Here is a 12,841-nt window from a genome sequence, read left to right on the forward strand (position 1 = left end):
TCCCGTAAAGTCACCATTTATGACATATTTTTTAATTGGACAGCAACAATATACAAATAAGACCCCACACATGAACTGAGATGAAGTTATTACAAACCACAATGCTGGAACCACAATCATGGAAAACACTATTGTTTGTTGATGTATTAAACATTAGTGCCTTTTTTTTTTACATTGGTTAAGTGTAAAACAACAATTCTACTTTAAACAATTCTACTTTTCATATTTGTCTGTGATTTATTACGAACTATAGGTTTCTTTCCCTACACTGAGAAACACATTGCTGCTTAGCTTGTCTTTGTATTCTAATGAAGCTTCTTGGAGGAGAGAAATCTTGCACATGGAGTGTCCCACTGGCCATCAAATGGACCGCAGCTTAGTTGCCCGCCAAGGGTGACCCTCACCTTCCAAACAAGACTGATCGTAATTAATGAGAACTCTATGCAGTGTGTCAAACTGACACACTGACCTGGTGAGAACTGGGGCAGAGTCAACCTTTAGCGGTTTAAGAGCCCTCCGCTGTAGCTCTGGCTGCAGCAATGCTGTCTAGCCTATATGTGTGTGTGTGTGTGTGTGTTTAAGGGTGCTGATGCTTCACTGAAGCTCCTCTGTCATTTCTGGAACGAGTCCTGAGCAGACAGATTCGCGGCGGGAAGCAGCTCGGTAATTGGAGATTCCCGGAGTGATTAAAATTCATTTTTTTTTCCCGAAAGTCTCCTCTCTCTCATCTGCATAGCCACAGGAGAGCCCTGGAGCCACGAGGGCCTGCGAGTTCGGGACACGTATGAAGGATGGGTCACTAGCTAACTCCTCCTTTCTACTCCTTTCCTCCCTCCCTTTCTTTCTTTTCTGAAAGAGGGGAGCGAGACCAGGCTCGCCATTTCACCCCAGGGCGGCGGCGGGGTCAGAGGTCACTTGTAATAGCTTTTGCTGTGCATCTGTGGTGCTGCAAAGGCGCACCGGGTGCCGATCCACTCCACTACACTCTGCTCTACACTCCACTGCTTAAACGACCCAGGCTGGGCCCGCACCTACTAATGAGGGTGTGTGTTTGTGAATGTGTGCACGTGTGTGTGCGTCTTTTACAGTTCTTGCTCTGCATCATTGTATTAATCTTTCGCTTTCTTTTTTTGTTCTATTTAGTTCTTCATATTAAGGTATGCAACCAGTTTAAGGGATGGCTTAGGAGTCTTGTTAGCAGTGCATTGTAATTTTCAGTCTCACAGTAGCTGCCAGTTAAAAACTTTAATTTAAAGAGTTATTCAATCGCTAATATGGTCATATTCAGTGTATCATCTGGGTAGTAATTTCATATCAAGCATATTTTATCATGCTAACTGGTTCCCACCCATTTTCATTCATTTAGCATTCATGAAAAGTTTATAGGATGTTAATTCTGTGCTTAGGATTTCTGCTGTTCGCAATACATTGCCCACAGCAAATAAAGAAAAAAGCTAATATAGTATGTGATAATTACAAAAAAAAATCCCTGTGATTAACAGCATCCGCACTAGAAGCTGGTAGACAGTGTTGACACACCATAAGGATTATATTTCTATCTTCATTCGCAATCAAACTCTTTATTACCCTTCATTATATGCCCCCTGCAACCAATCAGCCAATCAAACTGAACTCTGTCAGTCGAAGATCCGATATGCAGCCCAGATGCAGAGCTTATTCGTAATGAATCGATCTTTGCTTGACTTACTCCACTGATAGCATCCATCATGGCTTTGTGAGGCCCGGTGGTTGGTGGTGCTGAAGGCAGTGTTCTGAGCAGTGTGCAAGTGTATGTATGCGCGTGCATGTGTGCGCTGTGCGTGTTGTCGGCTGCGGATGTATGGGCTGTCATGGAGTGGGGCTGTGGTGTGCTGTAACCGTTGCTGGCTCTTTCCTCTGCGGAAGCAGCTCCTCCTCCGGCTCTTGGAGAAGACGACATGCGCTGGGCCTTACCCTGAGAAATGGCCTCTTGGCTCTGTCACACAGAAAGAAAGAAAGAAAAAAAGCGCTGAGCACAATTCATTTGACGGGAAGTCCCGCTCGCCCAAAAGCGATAGGAGTGATAGGATAACTTGCTAAACCTATTACAAAATGGGCAAAAAAAAAAAAAAACAATTACACAACATACTGTACATGAAGCATTATACAACAAATTCCAGGCTTGGTTTAAATGTGTCAAGTGTGAAATTTTGAAATGGAACTAAAATTAGGCCATTGTGTTAACATATCACTTTTTATTCATGTGCAAACCACATCACAATATTCCTGATCTTTTTTGTATAGATAACAGTATGTCACATTTCACAACTGTATGTGATCAGAAGTTGTGTCTGGTTAAGACCAAAAAAGGTGCAATTCACAAAATCACTAACCACTCTGTTCTATGAAAAAGCCATTATTGTACCCTATGTAACAGCATCAAATAAGACGTTTCCCACTGATCACATATATTTTGGCAAACGTGTATTTAAGGGCTCTGCTGTAATGTGAGCTGCAAGTGGTAAATATGAATAGTGACCCAGTGGTGTGACTTTAATATGCATATAAACTTCATTCAGTGCACTAAGGATAGACGGTTCTGTGGCATGATTCCTCCTACACGGGGAGACTGAAAGCGATCTCCAGTGTTTATGTGATTGGGTTCAGGAGTAGAGGAGGTGCGCTGGGGGAACGGGATCTACTTTGTGCTGTTTTATTTCCCTAAGCAGACAATAGCTGCAGCCCCGGACGTGCATACCTTCTGTCTCCCGGACAGGAGCAGGCTTGAACTCCGAACGTGACACCAGGCCCTGCTGGAAGTAAAAAGGAAACTTAAAGCTACAATTACATGTAAATCCTGTGAACTCTGCTACAGGTTTAAGGAGCACAAAAAGCTTTGCCATTTTCTCCCAGTTCCTCTTTTTTGTGCTACTTAAAGGAGTTAAATATGGTCAGTTTTAGTTACAGTATAATTATATTTTTATAGTCATTTTTTGTGTATATCCTAGTTACATATTAAATAATGCATCATTTTACATCTATTGTCTGTTTATTTACCAGTAAAAAGCCTTATTAAAACACAATAAAGTCATAACAAAAGATATAATTTTTGATTAGAGAAATTCTATATGAATTTAATTCATATACGTATATGAATATTCATATACATAAGACCTCATTGAGACACACATTTAAAAAAAGGTGTCATGCAATTGCAAGTGAATGAATTGTGTTATTTGTTAAATGCAATAACCTGAAAGGCAGCTTTTGAGTTGATGTGTTAGATGCAACAAACAGACACATTCATATTTAATTTGACAGCATTTTTACTGTCCCAAATATGTTTATATCTAAAATGGCAAACATGATGATCTGGGTAACTTAATAAACTGAAACAAATCCATCTGAACCAACTACAAAAGGTTCTTTGAGGATGTTCGATAATTTACTTTGGCATCTAATTGCACAAATTAGTTTAGTTACTCGCCTTCTCTTCTCCTCAGTAGACTTCACTCAGCTGGTGCTCTGATTTAAATGTAAGGTACAGGTTCAAGGTCTTAAACATGGCACAATCTAAGCAATTACTTTTCGACTGTCACTCTCCTTTTCCACCTCTTCCCTCCACTCAGTACAGATCGGTGACCTTGCTAATTGTGAGCATACAATGAATTCTAATGAGCCCATTAGAGTCAACCAAGCCTTTAAAGAGATGCGTGTTTATGGATCTTTTTTCTCTGCCTAAATGACCGAAGTGCTGTACAGTGCTATACAGCGTGCATCCAGTTCAGTTTTCAGTCCTTCCTACTGCTGGTGTGCTATCTTTGGACGTCAGAATGTTGCCTTGTGTCTATATGTAGACCTGAGATGGACAGCCTTATATTTAGAAGGATAGTGTAAATGAGCACCCTATCAGTCGCCGATCTTGTGGCTGTGATTCTGTAGGGGGCAGCAGGGGTCCTGAATTATTCCCAACAGCAGCAGCTCTCTGTAGAGATGTCAGAGCCGTGTTTTGTGCCCCCGAGGAATCCTGGACATGCAGGGAGAAAATGTGAGATAAAGCAGCCGTGCACCATAAACACTCAGTGAGACACTAACACACACTGATGTGACATAGCATCCCTTTACTTTTTTTATCCCCTAGTGGAAAGAAATGCTATATTTGGAGGGGAAAAAACAATGTTGGAAGAGAATAGCGTCTGGTTTTGACATTCAGGATAAAAGATCCACAAACCAAGTCGTGAAATTTAAATATTTTGATGAAAAATAAATAGCCAGTGCAGTCTTAATGTGCAATATTAAATTACCTAAACTCTGTAATCCAGCAGAAGAACAACAGAAAATTATAAAAACTGTTATAGCTTTACAAGATGTAAATAGAAATCATTGCTTTGTATTTATGTATATTTACAATTTATATGTGATATGATTCCATCAGCTATTCCTTATTCAAAATCATTTGCACTTTTGATGATTTGTTAAAAAGAGAGTCAATGTATTCTGAAGAGAGAGCATCTTGACAGCATGCAAGCAATTTGAGCAAGAAGAAGATGGCATTTACTTTAAAGACGGTTCCAAACAATTGGTCAAAAAGAGAACAGGAAAGAAAACTAATTAAAAATGACAATTATTCCAATATGTGGATTGAGAACTATGAAAAAAGCCATTGTTTTACCAAATTATAGCATAAACAAATGAAGCTGACAGACTTCTAGTGAAATAAAATTGTTTTTTTTTTCTGAGAATTACCTGTGTTTCTGTAATGATAGATTCTGGCAAAGGTACAAAGTAGAGCCTGCAATCAGGCTGGAATTGTCAAAACATGTCTAAGACGAGGAGGCTGCCAAAGCCTAGGCGAGCGCATTATTAATTATGACAAAACGTTTTTTCCATCCATTCATTCTAGCTCATGTGCCCTTGAGAAAACACAGGGAATAATTGAAGACGTTCGGGTTTTTACTTGACAGATAAATATGTTAAAAAGGACAAAGGGCTGCCTGGAAGCAACTTCGAAAATTCATTGCGGACGGAAAAAATGTAACTTGCATCTGCAGCACAATAAATTTCACACCTCACAGAAATAAATAAATAAATAAAAAATGGAGGAACACTAGCTCCTCTGGTCTGCAGCACAAGAAGAGGGAGAGTGACTCAATATCCACCCGGGTTTTATCTGAAAATCCACAGAAAGCAAAGAGCGGCCGTCGTCCACCGTCTCATGTGTCGTTCCAGGCATGACTGATTTCTATGTGAGGAGAGGACAAGTAAAACAGTGTTTGAATGAAGCGTCGGCCACGGGCTGCGGTCTGAGATATAGTATTGTGCTCTGATCTTTCTGAGAGCGGGACAGAGGGAGAGTGTGTGTGTGTGTATATGTGTTGTGCTGTAATGGCAGTGTGTAAGGACAGCAGGCTCTGCTCAGAGAGATTTATGGGTTCGGGGCTCTGCCTGTATATTTACAGTCTCATGACCTGAGCACGGCACCCATGGTTCAAGAGCAGGGCTCCACACACACATAGCATATATTCTCTAGTTACAACTTGCATTTATACCCTGCAAACCCTGCCACACCGACCAGTACAACTGTTTTAGAAAAATAGAGAAGCACAGGATCCTTATTAATATTATTGTAGTATAAATTCAATAGATCTAGTGGATTTAGGGGAATCTATGATGACAAAAAAAGAGCAACACATTTGAAGCAGAAGTGTATAAACTAAATGTGATTATCATAAAATATAATAACTATTATATATCAATAACTGTACATACACTGAGCTGGATAATAAATGTGGCCAAAATTAGCAACCATCTCTGAACAGAGGAGAGTATAAAATAAGTGTATGATTGTGCTTGAGTTAAAATACAGAAGTATGCATTTACAAGAAGTACTTAAGCACTTTTTATTATCTAGTAAAAAGTAACCAAACTGAGTTATTCTAGATAACAGAGTTGCTGTTAGATTATTTAAAAAAAATGTATGAAGACCTATGTGGCTGCATATATGAAAAATAATGTTAAAACAGAATAAACTTTCCTGTTCATTTATAGGACAATAAATAAATAGGCATTAATCAAGTTACCTTTTCAATATTTTACCACAACTTGAAACAACTTCGGTTACTCCTGAATATCACAGCTGTAACTGATAAATCACTATTCATGCACAGGTTTATGGAAAGGTACATTGTGATTGGTTCACTTTGGTTGAAAAGTGGTTCAGGTATTTCTTTGGATAGACCGGTTTCCTCCCTCTTAATAAGTAATGACGCAAGCAGTGGAGTAAAATGTGGAAAAAATGAAGAAGATCTTTAATAAAGAACAGACGCTTCCGAAAGGTTAACTGCTGCCCACCACTGTTAATAATGTACACGTGGTTTGTGGTGTGACAGCACATTTACTTTACGAGTATACAATATTCTGCATATTGTGTATAAATACGTGAGGGCAGTATTTACAGAGAGGATTGTCTAACTGGAACTATTATGCTGCTCTGTGTGACTTCATTTAGTACAAATTTAACAGAGTGGATTGATTACGACGAAAAAGGAGCCAAATCATTTGTAACAGAAGTGTATAATCTCATTGTGCGCTCTAACCAAAGCTCCTCAAACAGCGATAGGCAGCGGCAGTGGGTTTGGACGTGAGCTTCACAGTGACCCTGTGGCTCAATAATCCCCTAAAACACACAAACTGGAACAAAGCAATCCTGTGGAGAGATCCAGCTTAATGCCAGCTTACACCTCTCTCTCTTTCTGAGTGATGGCGCGCTGGATGTTTTCTGCTGAAGGGAGGGAACTCCTCTGGTGGAGCCCGACCAGAGCAGAGAGAAGGGGATGAGATGGAGCGAGCATTAAATAAAACAACAGATGCCTGTTTATTTATCTAGCCCTGAGGCCAGCTCGACTGGTGAGTGAATCAACACCAGGGCCATTTTCATTGGAGCAAATGGCGCATGTCATGGGGTGGAGCAAACAAGAATATGGCTAAGAGGGTTTTTAATCAAGAGACAATGCTGCACCTTTTTTTTCTCCCCTCTTTCTCTCTTCGGACCCCCCCACGTTCATTCATGCTGTGCTGGTGACTATGCACTTTGCATGTGAAAGGCTAAGAGTGTGAAAAAGTTTTTTTTTTTTTTTTACAGTGTGTGTGTGTGTGTGTGTGTTTGTGTGTGTGAGGCTCACTCTCTCCCTGCTCACCCATCATGCAGCTGCATTCATGGCTCTCCCCTTTCTCTCCTCTCTCTGGTCCTGATGGAGTTCCAGCAGAGGCCTCGGTGACCGGCTTTTCACTCGGCAGACAAAAAGAGGCGTCGCCGCCACTGCCAGGAATAATGCAGTCGGGAGAGAAAAAAAGAGGAGAAAAAACTGTGCTGAGAGGAATCGCTGTGTTTTATGAGCCATTAAAATTTTTATTCATCTCTCCACTGAACCAGGTTTTGGCCAGGGGTCGTCACGCTTTAAATAACCCCCACTACCCACCCCCCACCCCTCATTCCACCACTCCAACCAATATCAGCATTTATCCTTGCCTTGAGATTTAATGGACTGTTTATTGTTTGATGTGAAGCTGTGGGTTCAGGACGGTGTGTGTGTGTGTGTGTGTGTGTGTGTGTGTGTAAGTAAAGAGAGTGTATGTAATGGTGCTGTGGAGGTCAGGGCTGTAGAGATTTTTAACACCTCTTTGCCATCTCCCCCTCCTTATTCTGTTTCACTGCTACATACCTAACCTGGAGAGGTTTAAAAAAAACCCACAGGCCTGCCTGTTAGCCAGCTCTGCCCACTGACAGATAAGTATCCAGTTTGGTGCTGGACGTCCATGTTGTGTTACAGGCTGACCTGCAGCTCAACTCTGACTCCTGACCTGCTGAGGTATCCATCATGACAGGAGGCTGCTTAACAACAAAATGGCGCCCGGTTCTAGGGGAGGGCTTAAAAGAGAGAGAGGGAGAAAAAACCCCACAACAACAACAACTACTAACGTTAGCCACGAACACACAGCCTTCCCACAGAGACGTATTTTCTACCGTCTCTCCTGTCGCTCTCTCCCACCACGGCGCTTTAGCTGAGCTCTTTGTTTTTGTCTCCTCTGCTCCCCTCCTGTCTTCTTTTTCTCCTCCTCGGCAGGTAGGGCTGCTGAGGGATGGTTAGCCGAGGCCATGCTGAGCTCGAGCGCCACTAATGTATGCAAATGAGATGCGCAGCCAAAGAAAGGGAACGCGGGCGGCGGGGGGCGGAGCTTGACGGGTGATCGACGGAGAGAGGAGCGGAGAGGCCCCGCCCACCGCGCGGGCTGACAAAAGCAGCCTCTCTCTGAGAGTCTACCGCAGGAAACACTGACCAGCTTTTGTTCTCCTGTAGCCAGAGGAGTTTTAGTTAACCAGGGAGTTAAAGCGTATTAATAACGCAGAATCAAAGCACATTAACGTGGTTGAATTTGCTTTATTTTTATTTTTATTATATCTGTGACAGAAAGCTAATTCAGATAGCCTTTTAATATAATTTTAATTTGAATGCACGCACTATTATTTCTTATCAGTATAACCTACCTGTAATTTTCAAAATCGTATTTTATAATAATCTGCGCGCACATTGGGCCATTTTCTAAAAGCTATCTGATATCATGTATAGGTGCAGGGATGTGAAGAAGGCTAAAGGAAAAATCTCTTTTAAATCATTTTGCGGTGAACTGCAGCCTTTCTAATCCAATAACGCCGATTTATTTAAGCCAGTGTTTTGTATTTCTGTCTGTTCTCTGCGAGTCGTTGTAATTTTGTAGTTAATTATGGTGGTTTATTTGCGACGCAGTTATGTCACACCTGATTAAAGAGAAACTAGAGAGGCTTGATTAAAGAGATCCGAGTTTAGTCAACTCGTTAACTGAACAACAGAGAGGAATACATGTATTATCTTTTCCTTTACAGCAGAGAAATTTAGTTTTGTGTTTTAAAATGATTTACATTTACAATTTACGTTTGGTTTCGTAAAATCATGGTCATGAAAATAGTATCTTTTATTTTTCTCACTTTTTAAACATTGTTTTTATCGTTAATATTTCGTTTCAAATCGCGCGCGTTTAACAGCAGCGTTTCTTTCATTTTGATTCATTTCAGCTGAAATGCTGTTATTCGTTTGTTGAAACTCGCATCGCTAAATGTCGATTTTCTGGTGACAGGATTATTACCTTCCTGCCAATTTCACAATGAACAGTTTAAAATGATAATATAGGAAACAGATAAAAAGGAAAATACTAATAAAGAAATAAACATTAGGATTTTAAACGGGTTTTAAACAGCAGTGTTTCTGTCTGTAGTGGCTGGTTTCTCCACTGAAGCTGCACAACACTTTCTTTCCCTTTTTCTGTGCGGCTCCTTCTCAGCTACCGCCTCTGTGTGTGTGTGTGTGTGTGTGTGACAGCACCTGACCGCGTGCAGTGGGACGCGGTGTTAATTGCAGCTCGCTTCTCCTCATTAGGGATTTTCACTTTCTCCTGGTGCTGCAGGGCACGCCGCACTGTTTGTATCCCTGCCCGAGTAAAACACACTGCACACGCGCGCGCGCTCCCGCACTCACACACACGCGCGCGCGCTCTCAGTACCACTACACACGCTCATGCGATTCTTACAAGCTGATGTCGACACGCTTAGAAATAACAGCTTATGTTGCTCTATTCATTCAGCCTGTCTTTCTAAAGAGTGATAAAGCCCTCCATTCACTTCTACAGGTTTCTAAACCAGGAGTGTTTTAACACGAAACACACTAACTAACACTGTCTTAGAGAGGAGGGCCACACTCAGCTGGAGGGTATTTCAATTCTCCATCTTGAGTCTTGAGTTTTCAGTTACCTTTATGTATAGCAAAGCTGGTCAAGGGTGTGTTTATATATATATATATATATATATATATATATATATATATATATATATATATATATATATATAGTCTAATTTACAGCCTAAATATACTGCATATATTTTACTATTGTAAACACATGTATGCAACCATTAAATTACTATATATATATATATATAGTAATTTAATTATTAATTATATATATATTAATTATATATATATATATATATCATCATTTTAGAAACCTTCATTGTGTTATAATATTTTGCATTTAAACGCAGAACACTGTATTACATTATTTAGCCTATTATGAAATATATCTATCATTCTTCCTTACATCCTTCTATTAATATTAGTATTAGTATTAGTACTTATTAGTATAAGTACACCTTTTTTCCTTCTTTAATGTAAAAAAATTGCATTTATTCCACATATCTCTTTCTCTTTCTGTGTGTGTTTTTTTTTTTTGTTGTTGAGGTTTGCAGAGTTATTTGGTTAATGGCTGGGTTCCTGTTTCCAGATCTCATGTGTGGCTCTGACTGCCCTGTTTCATTTAGCGTGCAACGCTGAAACATGCATTAGATCGGGGCTTGTTCCTCTGCTAAATTACTTGTTACCTGCTGGCATTTATTTATATGGAGCTGGATTATAAAGCTTTGTTATTGCTCTGCCTTGGGTGAATTGTTTATGACACCACTAATGGGAGTAATTGTTATTGTTGAAATTACCTGTCAGCTGGCCCTTGCAGCAGACCTCGTCCCACTGACAGATAGTGACAGCGGAGAGGGCCCCTACACCCGTTCCTCTGATGACTTCTCCGCTGATAATAAGGAGCACTGGGCCCCTGATAATTCGCCTGTCAATGCTGCCTGCACATCCCGGATCCCCCACCAAATTGTTGTCATTCATTTTGACAAAGACGGCACCAAAAAGAAAGGGAGAGAGAGAGAGAGAGAAAGAGAGAGAGGAGAGAGAGAAGATTATCAAAATAAATTAATTCGTTCACACATCCCCATGGCCGCTATAGGCCAGGCCCTGCCTCGACTCGTAAATTGTGCTTGTCTGGTCGCTGTGCCCTCAGCCCTCAGCTCCCAGCTCAGAGACATTCACTCCTGTTTGAGGAGCATCTTTCAGGCTCCGTTGAAATCTCGGTCAGCTTGTTTTTCCTCATATATCTCTTAATAAAACTAAAGCAATTTGCCCGAGCTTCAAGGAGCAGGATCTGACCAGAGCCTGGTTTTGTTTTCAGCCACAGGCTTCTTGTCCTGGGCAGTTAGAGGCGTTAGCAGGTTGCTTTGGCCGCACTGGCAGGCGGCTCTGTTTCTGAAAGGCTGGAAATCATAATCAGTGTCATCACAGTGGGCTGCCCCTGCCAGAGCGAGAGAGTTCAGTCAGGCTGAGGAATCACAGCACCCTTCCAGCTACTGATCATTTACACATTTATGAGCGTAATTCGGTTATTCGAGGGCCTCACTGTGCTTAATCGATTATTTGCTTGTCTAATTCCTAATTTTTCAGACAAATATTAGAATGGTCTAACAAGCACACACCTATCAGAAGCTGGGCGACACAAGGCCAACACACACACACACACAAATGCAAGTGAGTCATTTCTTGATGTGGCAAGAGCTTTCAGGAGCACAATTGCTGCATTCTTCTTTACAGGATGGCTGAAGGAGAATGTATTTAATATAACCTTATTGATCTGAACACAGCATGCCTAAATGTTTTCCATTGATTTGCTGGTTTGTTAAATACATTCCCTCTTAGCTGAGTTTCAGAGATGCTCTAATTCATTAATAATCCCACATGTTACATCCCACTGCAAAACTGGCGACAGCTCATGACTGGTAGGCATTAAAATAGTTTTACAGTGTAGTCTGTGGCGGGCTGTTGGGCTAGATAAAAAAAAGACCCCAGGCTAAATTGAATGTAAATGCAATTAACAGACTATGGTATATGACTCTAGTCCATGTCTAAACTGGCAGGCAATTAAGAGCGGAGTAATAATGATGCCTGCCTGAAAGCCTTTGCCTGAAAGTTGGGTGATCTGATTGCATGTGCTATTTTTAGCCTTTCGTGTTAAATCATTATATCTCTCTCTTATTTACAAATGCATTTCAAACAATGGCCCGGCAGAGGCCCATCCAAAACCCAAAGTGACCATAAACAGAGCAGCAGGGGAAATGTGCACCAGTGAGAAACAGCATGTGTGCCCCCCTCCCCCCCTTTTCATCTCCTGTAATAATATCAGTTTCTGCTTTCATTTTTTATTCAAATAATACAATTAGCTGTACGTCCATTTATCACACATGCAAAGAACATTCGATCTTGAACAATGCCATTAATTATCGTTTCCAGATGTAGCACGCACAGCAAAGTTGATTATGGTGATTTGAATATAAGACAAAGCCACACAGATGGGTGGACATTAGGAAGGAGAGGCTCATTTGAATAGGTTAGCAGACATTAATGGCAATAATGATGGATCTCTCCAGCCTGCGTTTTAATGATATTGTTATTCCGCAGAGTTATGTGCATCCTCCTGAGCCCCGTACGGCCACAGGAAGAGGGAAAAAAATGAATAAATAAACGCTCGCGCACATTATTTGGTCTCTAGGCAGTGAAATGATTTGTAAAATTATTATTGCGCCTTCCACTTTATATGTCATGCACTTCTAGATTTGGGAGATAAAAGGTAATTGATTTTACCTGTGGGGCATTAACCTTTAAAGGTACACTAAGTAGGAATTTCTATTACAATCTGCTGAAATAATAAGGAAAAATGGATGTTATTTAAAGGCTGTAGGGATGGAATGTTACAAGGCAGGGAGAGTGGTGGTTTTGCTGGAGGCACTGGAGGTGTCTTCTAATTTCCAGTCCAGCATTGTGACCAGATTCACTGTAGTGTTGTCTCTGACACAAGACACCACAAGCGGTTCTAAAAAGGTTCTTCGATTAGCTCATTGACAACAGTGGAACCACTGTGGTGCTTTTTACAACCATTTCAAAAA

The 12,841-nt window shown here is 40.8% G+C and overlaps 1 long non-coding RNA gene across 2 annotated transcripts; it reads right to left on the reverse strand.

Annotated features, from left to right (window-relative positions):
* Positions 1-735: 735 nt before the first annotated feature.
* LOC140554039 (uncharacterized) lies at positions 736-8,112 on the reverse strand. Of its 2 annotated transcripts, none has more exons than XR_011979584.1 (5): positions 7,958-8,112; positions 7,176-7,297; positions 3,885-4,006; positions 2,738-2,789; positions 736-1,975 (listed from the first exon to the last, which is right to left on the reverse strand). It is a non-coding gene; the product is annotated as an uncharacterized lncRNA (long non-coding RNA). The 2 variants fall into 2 exon arrangements; XR_011979585.1 differs by having other exon boundaries at positions 2,738-2,792.
* Positions 8,113-12,841: the final 4,729 nt, after the last annotated feature.

Source organism: Salminus brasiliensis, chromosome 4 (genome assembly GCF_030463535.1).
Source record: "Salminus brasiliensis chromosome 4, fSalBra1.hap2, whole genome shotgun sequence".
NCBI lineage: Eukaryota > Metazoa > Chordata > Actinopteri > Characiformes > Bryconidae > Salminus > Salminus brasiliensis.